Source organism: Saccopteryx bilineata, chromosome 4, assembly GCF_036850765.1.
Source record: "Saccopteryx bilineata isolate mSacBil1 chromosome 4, mSacBil1_pri_phased_curated, whole genome shotgun sequence".
In the NCBI taxonomy this organism is placed as follows: Eukaryota; Metazoa; Chordata; class Mammalia; order Chiroptera; family Emballonuridae; genus Saccopteryx; species Saccopteryx bilineata.
Genome location: NC_089493.1, coordinates 4,092,266 through 4,100,885, shown reverse-complemented (window position 1 = coordinate 4,100,885; position 8,620 = coordinate 4,092,266). Strand labels below are relative to the sequence as shown.

Genomic DNA, 8,620 nt, shown 5'->3' with positions numbered 1-8,620 from the left:
AAGGAGCCATCCCCAGCACCCGGGCCATCTTTGCTCCAATGGAGCCTCGGCTGCGGGAGGGGAAGAGAGAGACAAAGAGGAAGGAGAGGGGGAGGACTGGAGAAGCAGATGGGCGCTTCTCCTGTGTGCCCTGGCCGGGAATTGGACTCGGGACTTCTGCACGCCAGGCTGACGCTCTACCACTGAGCCAACCTGCCAGGGCCTCCTGATTTCTTTTTAATGACAAATATAGGTATATTCTATGGGCTATTAGATGGTTCAATGTGCCCAAGCTGTAACTGCTCTTGTACCAATCGAGAAGCTGCCTTAAGTTTCTCCTGAGAAAGGGGCCATTGGTCTACCCATACAGGATTATCTGATTTCCAAGTAATTGGGTCTGCACTATGCATTATTGGGGTAGCAGGAGCTACCAAGGCCCCTATGCTAAATTTTGATATCCTAATCCACGCCTTCTGGTATTGGGTGCCACTTCTATGGGGGTGGGAATTCTCCACCGTTCTTTTCCTAGTTCCTTAGTGGGCAAAAATCCCTGATCAAGCATCCCTGAGTGCTTACTAAACCATTAGGACTGACAATCAATGCTACCATATTTTTCAAAACATCTCTACCTCACAAATTAACTGGCAATCCAGGGAGCACATAAGGCTGAAAAAATCCAGAATGACCTTCTTTATCTTCCCATTGTAAAAAAACTAGTACTTTGTTGAGGGGATTTGCTCTGCCCTATGCCTTGTAGTTCTGTGGCTGCTGCATGAGTGGGCCAGGAAGGAGGCCAATGTAGCTTAGCAACAACAGATACATCAGCTCCAATATCTAAAAGTCCTTTAAATTTATGCCCTTGTATTTTTAGTTCCATTTCAGGGCGTTCCTGACCTATTTTTTGAATCCAATAGGCAGCATCAGTGGAGCCAAATCCTTGATTCTCTTGGGGTCTCTTTTGTAGGCTTTGGCCTTGTCTTAAAGGAAGTAAGAGGATTAATTGAGCAATTTTCATGTCAGGGGAGATAGTGACTATATTCCTCAGAGTGTGAGCCATTACTTTAATTTCCCCTGTATAATCTGAGTCTATTACTCCAGGAAGAACAAAGAATTCTCTCATAGTTAAACTACTTCTGCTTAACAATAGTCCTACTGTGTTACTGGGAAGTGGCCCCAAAATTCCAGTGGGTATAGCTCGAGGTCCCATCTCTGGAGTTAATACGAATTGGGAGGTGGGACTGAGGTCCAGTCCTGCGCTGCCTGCTGTTGCCCGGGATAGTTGGGCAATGTTTGGCCTGCTGGAATCAGAGTTTGCTGAGGAAACACCGACATCGCCCCTATTGTTTGATGGGGCCGGGGAGGGCCCCATTGTCCGTTTCCCTGCCCTCCGGTAGTATATTTAGTCCTACATTTATTCGCCCAATGTTTCCCTCTCCTACAACGTGGGCAAGAGGTCCGGAGCCTTAAGGGCTGGCTCTCCTTGAGGGAGAGGCTAAGACCGATATCCGGGGGGAGCAGGGCAGTTTCTAGCAAAATGCCCAGAACCCCTGCATTGGAAATAGTATCCACGGGCAGAAGTACTTCCCTGACCTTCCTTCTTTCGTTTGTTGTGCCCTTTTATCAAAGCATCCTCTTGGAAATCTTGCCTTATTGCCTGTGGTAAAAGCAAGACCTTGCATGTATGAAGTCTCAACATTGGCGCATATTCTGATATCGTCCTCTATATCTCCCTTCTTGCTGTGAGGCCGAAGTGCAGCCTGACAAGCAGAATTAGCATTTTCATAGACTAATTGTTTTATTAAAATCTTTCCCAAGGCAGGGCACACAAACATTGCAAACATTGCGTACCCAGGACTCAGTCCTGTGGTGCCTCTACCCCACTCCTTTGTCATCCAAGTTTGTTTGCTACCCCGCCTCTCTAATGAACCACGTGATCCGAGCCTCCTGCTTTGGTACAAGCTCGTCTGTTTGGGGACTGGAATCATTCGCTAGTAGTGGACGTGGAAGCTACAAACAGCTGCATCAGACTGGATGCTGACTGGGACGACCCGTGGGACCAGTTTGATGAGCGGCGGTATCTGAATGCCAAAAAGTGGCACGTGGGTGACGACCCCTATAAGCTGTACGCTTCCAACCAGCGGGAGAGCGAGCGGATCTCCAGCAATTGGGCCGTCCCGGACACTCGCCACCTGAGCTGCACTGTGCTGATGTACTGCAGGGACCTGCCTGCCACCAGCATCATCATCACCTTCCACAACGAGGCCCGCTCTACTCTGCTTAGGACTGTCCGCAGCGTATTAAGCCGCACCCCTATGAACCTGATCCAGGAAATCATATTAGTGGATGACTTCAGCAATGACCCTGGTGACTGCGAAGAGCTCATCAAGCTGCCCAAGGTGAAATGCTTACGTAACAACCAGCGGCAAGGTCTGGTCCGGTCCCGATCCGGGGCGCTGACGTTGCCCAGGGCACCATTCTGGCTTTCCTCGACAGCCACTGTGAGGTGAACAGGGACTGGCTGCAGCCCCTGCTGCACAGGATCAAAGAGGACTACACACAGGTGGTGTGCCCAGTGATCGATGTCATCAACCTGGACACCTTCACCTACATCGAGTCTGCCGCGGAGCTCAGAGGGGGGTTTGACTGGAGCCTCCACTTCCAATGGGAGCAGCTTACCCCAGAATAGAAGGCTCAGCGCATAAGCCCCGCTGAGCCCATTAGGACTCCAATCATAGCTGGAGGGCTCTTCTTGATGGACAAATCCTGGTTCGTTTACGTGGGGAAATACGACATGGACATGAACATCTGGGGTGGGGAGAACTTTGAAATCTCTTTCCGAGTGTGATGTGTGGAGGCAGCCTAGAGATCATCCCTTGCAGCCGAGTCGGCCATGTCTTCCGGAAGAAGCACCCATATGTTTTCCCAGATGGAAATGCCAACACATATATAAAGAATACCAAGCGGACAGCTGAGGTATGGATGGATGAATACAAGCAGTACTATTATGCTGCACGGCCGTTCGCCCTGGAGAAGCCCTTTGGAAACATCGAGAGCAGATTGGACCTGAGGAGGAATCTGCAATGCCAGAGCTTCAAGTGGTACCTGGAGAATGTCTATCCAGAACTCAGAGTCCCCAAGGATTCCTCCATCCATAAAGGCAGCATCCGGCAGAGGCACAAGTGCCTGGAGTCTCAAAGACACAAAAACCAAGACACGGCCAACCTCAAGTTAAGCCCGTGTGTCAAGATCGAAGGCGAAGATGCCGAGTCCCAGATTTGGGCCTTCACGTACACCCAGCAGATCCTGCAGGAGGAGCTGTGCCTGTCAGTCATCACCTTTTTCCCTGGTGCCCCGGTGGTCCTTATCCTTTGCAAGAATGGAGATGACAAACAGCGATGGACCAAGGCTGGCTCCCGCATCGAGCACGTGGCATCTCACCTCTGCCTAGACACAGACATTTTTGGTGATGGCACTGAGAACGGCAAGGATGTCGTTGTCAACCCATGTGAGTCCTCACTCATGAGCCAGCACTGGGAAATGGTGAGCTCTTGAGGATCCATGCCAGACCCAGCGGGGGCCATGGGGTGGCACTTCTCCCGATGAGAACCAGCATGGAGATCAGCCCATGACTACTGCAGACGCCCTGAACTGGAAGGTGGAGGCAGAGCCCCCCAGGGCAGGAGCAGCTGTCTCAGGGAAGATGAAGGAAACGCTTACCAGCCAAGAGGGGCTCTGAGACAGCTCCCACATATTCTCAATGCCATGAAGTTCCAGTCCTGGCCAGTTTGCCCCCAGTTGGTGTCTGGAGACAGAGACCTAATGGGAAGTGTTCATGTTGTTCCCTTTCTTACACAAGAGGCCGGAGACAGAAGCCTTGTCACTAGACAGGGTTAAATTGAAAGATGAAGAGTGAAGGTTGTTTTCCAAATAAATAAAGGAACCTTGGAAGTTAAAAAAAAAAGAAAAGAAAAAGAAAAAAGAAAAAAAAAATCTTTCCCACATTTTTATCCTCTACTATTCTTTTGACTGCTTGAATTAGCCGTGAGACAAATTCTTGAAATGACTTATTAGAGTCCTGCTTCATTTTGCTCAATTTCTTTGTTTTGTCTAACTGGGTATATAACCTTACACATAAACAAGACAATTTACGCACAAAAAAACACAAGTATAACATATAACTTTGATTAATCCTAATACTTAAATTGCTATTTGGCTCCTAACTCTGAACACACCTCACAATGCACTAACTAAATCATTAAGTCTTAAGGATCTACATTCTATTCTATTTAAATTTAAATGAGTGCTCCTAACAAGTTCTAAAAACATTTCATTTTTTCTAAATATTAGAGCCGGCATTTCCGATTTTTTGCATGCAAAAAAAAAAAAAAAAGAACTTAATTCAGGCCTTAAAAACAGACACAGTTTAGACAACATTAAATAAAGACTAAAAAGAAACAAGAATTAGATAAACTAGACAAACCAGAGAGAAACCTGGGATTTCAGAGCACATCCAGATTAGAAAGATGCCTGCCTGATATTAGGGCATTTTCAGACAGAGGGACTGAAGGATGGGGCTAAACAAAATCTCCCCGAGAAAATCTGCTATCGGCAGCTGCTAGGGTATTTTCTATAGTCAGATCCAACACAGGTCCCCTGCCTCAATTTCCAGGCAAAGAATAAGAAAGAAACAAAATGATAGTTCAGAAGATTGTAGTTAGAACATTAAAGAAAATCAGACCATGACAGGAAAAGCTGTAATTTTCCTAATACCTGAGTCTCCTATCCATTCTCAAGAAAGTCCAACTTCCACAGCAAATAATCACCCCTGGAGAGACAAGCACAAACAATCACCTTCCAGTCATTTGGGGGAAGAGCCTTTGCACTAATAGTATCTAATAACCAAGTGAAAACGGGGCAGTAGGCCCATACTGAATACAAGTAGGTTTAAGCTCTTTCAGAGTTCTAAAAGGTACAGGTTCATGTTCTCGCACTAGTCTCCCTATATCATCCTGTTTTTCTACAACAGGAAAATAGGTAAAGCCATTTATTGTTTCCCCTACATTTCAAGCCTGGTCTATAGATTGTTGGAGAGGGGATTTCCCAGACTTTGAGCTATAGACTCCGGAATCAGCCTGATAAGGGAACGGAGGAGCAGAGGGTTGAACGTAGGAAGGAGCTGAGGGCAGTGGAGGCCCTGCGGCTAAGGCAGCCATAGCCGTGGATTTTTCACCCCCCGAGTCATCCTCAGACTCCAAGTTATCCTCATATTCACATCTCTCTGTTTCCAGCTCACCCTGATACTCTTCAGACAACAATTTGTCCTCATACAGAAACATTTCTACAAAAAGGTCTCTTATTTTTGACTCTATCTGTCCCATAATCTTTTACTCTCGACTACACTTTCCCCCAAAACTTTCTTTACTCACTGTGTGCACTTCACTTGGGGAGTTCCGTCACCTTCCTTCAGTTTTAGTTTCCTTGTACTCAAGTCTTCTGTTCGAGCGCCACTTGCCGCGGACCAGCGCAGCTCCTAATAACGGTGCGGAATTAGGGAAACACACTTATTAACAAAAAATGGGATGGGCAGGACTCTCCAAATGCTGATGGCAATATCCGAGTGCCTCACAGCCCTAGTTTGCTTTATTATATAGTCAAATGCAAATCATACGTATCAACTTTGTCCTTGATACAAAGTTACACATCTGAGGCTAAAGCAGGAATGATTTCACCATGCATAAGTGAAATCAACCAACATCTGAACGAAGAGTAAGAGGAAGGGCATGTAAATTGTTTTTAGTAACTTAAGGAAGCAAGTGAAGTGGGTGCAAATACTCAGCATCATAGCCAATATGGAGGTGAAGGGGGGTGAACTTAACCTTCTGCAAAGCCTCGAATCTAGAATGGTTTTTTGCCATTTATGATCTACAATAGTGGATAGAGCGTTGGACTGGGATGTGGAAGGACCCAGGTTCGAGACCCCGAGGTCGCCAGCTTGAGCACAGGCATATCTGGTTTGAGCAAAAGCTCACCAGCTTGGACCCAAGGTCGCTGGTTCGAGCAAGGGGTTACTTGGTCTGCTGAAGGCCCGAGGTCAGGGCACATACAAGAAAGTAATCAATGAACAACTGAGGTGTTGCAATGAAGAACTGATGATTGATGCTTCTCATCTCTCTCCATTCCTCTCTGTCTGTCCCTGTCTATCTATCTCTCTGACCCTCTCTCTGTCTCTGTTTAAAAATAAATAAATAAATAAAATGTAAGATAACTTTGGTATTTGCTCTTTTATCCCTCTGACACTTATTATTAAACACCTACTCTTCCAGACAGTGTGCTAGGCTGTGGGCATTCAGAGGTAAGCAAATCAGCAGGACACCTGCCATCACTGGCAGTTCCCTCTGCCCAGAGGGCTTGTGAAGCCAGTAGGCACGGCCACCACCAAAACTACCTGGCCCATGCAGGTTCGCATTGGATTCTGACAAACGGTAATGAAACAACGGAGCCAATAACTGGTCGGCCATTAGCTTTAATCCTAGCTTGCACCCGGTGGGCAAGTAAAAACACACACTGGGCTCCAAAACCCACCCATTCAGTGCTCACAAAGCCACTGCCTTATCCAAGTTTCCTAGAATCAAATGTTCTAGCTCACCAGCCTTATTCACCTCTGTCCCCCATCTCCTTCTCTCTGCACAAACTCCAACTGGCTTTTCCCTCAGCGCTCCACCATCTTGGCTGCTTCTCCTGCCTCCTCCACGTGGCCCTTCTCTGTTCTCTCTAATGCTAATCTCAGGAACTGAGAGAGACCACGTTCCCCATCTGCCCCACTTTATAGTGTAGAAATCCAAACCTTTAATCCAAAAAGAAACAAGGAAGTCTCTGATACATAGTCACTTATCTGAGGCATAATGGGATTCCTCATGAGTACACCACCCCACATCAAAAAGGGTGGGAAAGGCTTAGTCCTAAAACCAAGCCCCAGGCTACAAGGATCCTGCCTGCCCACAGCCCGCCCTCAACACACATTAATATAATCACACCCATCCCAAGCAAGAAGGACAACTAATATCATCACCTGGGCGATGGGCTTCCATGTGGGCAGCGCCATCTTTAACAGAGTGAGCATAACATATTTCATCTGCCCAACAGGGCTCTATCCTCTTTGGTGTACATTTATCCATCCTTGTTCTTCAGAACACTGTCCAATGTCCCAGTCTCAGGAGCCAGTCACTCTGACACCTGTCTTTGCTAAACTGTAAGCCCTCCCACTCCCCACAGGATCAGGTCTATTTTACTCACAGCTGCTTCCTTGGGGTCAGAGCACCATCAGGCTTAGGGCTATTTCTGACTAAGTGACCGTTCATCTAAACCTGGCCGTTCATCTAAGCCTTCCTGGTAGTGGGGTGCGTCACCTAACATCCTTTCAGCTAAATCTGTTCTGCTACCACTAACTAGACTTGGCTTTTTCTGCTGGCAACAGGGAACCCTGATGATACACCGGTATGGGGTTTGTTTGTTTGAAGGAGTGGACAGTGTGAAAAGTGGGCATTCTTCTCTCCTGGAGCACCTGCCACAGCAGGACAGGTGATCAGGGCTTCTTAGAGACCACAGCCTCTGGGACATACGGGTTGGGGTACAGACATGTCTTCCCAACATATTTTTCTCCTATTTATTTATTTATTTATTTTTCCATACAGACCCTTTGGAGTGAATTCTGTCGGTCGCCCACCCAGCAGCTTGTTCTTGATTTATTCAGGTGCTAGTTAACTAGAGGGCAAAAAAGAAGACATTAAAAAAGAGGAGGAGACACGCAGGAACCATTCAAAATGACATGTGCAATTATTTAGGGAAAGGCTTATGATAGAATATTAAGTACAAAAAGCATGATTAAAAATTATATTCTTTTAAGGAAGGTTACACTGAATTCAAATACACATACACACACACACACACACACACACACACACCTGTACGTACAGTGGGGGGTGGGGAAATGGCAGGAAGGATGCCAAGACTCCAGCGGCGGTTGTTGTGGGGGTCGAGGGGGGAATTCGGTGGTTCTTTTTGTACTTCCTCGGGTTTTCTATTTTCTAAGCTTTATTTAACCATACCAAAACGTCTGGATACACGAAGTTTCCAAGCTGTGAGGGTTTTCGAAGATCAGTGGAAGTAGCGTCGAGTTGCAATATTTGAAAACCTTTCCCCCGAGCGAAGGCTCCAAAGTACAATTTTTATTTTCCGTGCGGAAGCCCGCCGTTCGCTCTGATAAGCCGCCTCCCTTCTCCGTGAAAGCCCCGGGTGCTCAGGGTTTTCAACGGCCGGAGGGAATGACGACAGACGTCACAGTCAGTCTGGAGACTCGGCCCGCTTGTGGCGGGGCGCGGGCACAGCGTCCTCATAGAGGAACTAGCGGCCTCCCTGAAGCGTGCGGCCGGTTAGCTCAGTTGGTTAGAGCGTGGTGCTAATAACGCCAAGGTCGCGGGTTCGATCCCCGTACGGGCCAGCGTCACCCTTTTAAAAAGTGACACTACAAAGTGTTTTACAACTATTAAAAATACGCCTTTAGAGAACTGTAAGCCTCGTACCAGAGGGAGAGAATTTTAAATATGCTTTTAGAGACCTGTAGGCCTCGTGCAAATCAATCTGC

General features: G+C 47.1%; 1 long non-coding RNA gene, 1 other non-coding gene and 1 pseudogene across 2 annotated transcripts; 2 read left to right on the top strand and 1 right to left on the bottom strand.

Moving 5' to 3' along the window:
• Window positions 1–1,401: 1,401 nt before the first annotated feature.
• Window positions 1,402–3,561, top strand: LOC136335375 (polypeptide N-acetylgalactosaminyltransferase 14 pseudogene; annotated as a pseudogene).
• A 53-nt stretch (window positions 3,562–3,614) lies between these two features.
• LOC136335828 (uncharacterized) lies at window positions 3,615–8,280 on the bottom strand. Its single transcript, XR_010731315.1, has 5 exons — window positions 8,085–8,280; window positions 7,673–7,740; window positions 5,406–5,509; window positions 4,750–4,804; window positions 3,615–3,859 (listed from the first exon to the last, which is right to left on the bottom strand). It is a non-coding gene; the product is annotated as an uncharacterized lncRNA (long non-coding RNA).
• A 122-nt stretch (window positions 8,281–8,402) lies between these two features.
• Window positions 8,403–8,476, top strand: TRNAI-AAU (transfer RNA isoleucine (anticodon AAU)). The gene has a single exon. It is a non-coding gene; the product is annotated as a tRNA-Ile (tRNA).
• Window positions 8,477–8,620: the final 144 nt, after the last annotated feature.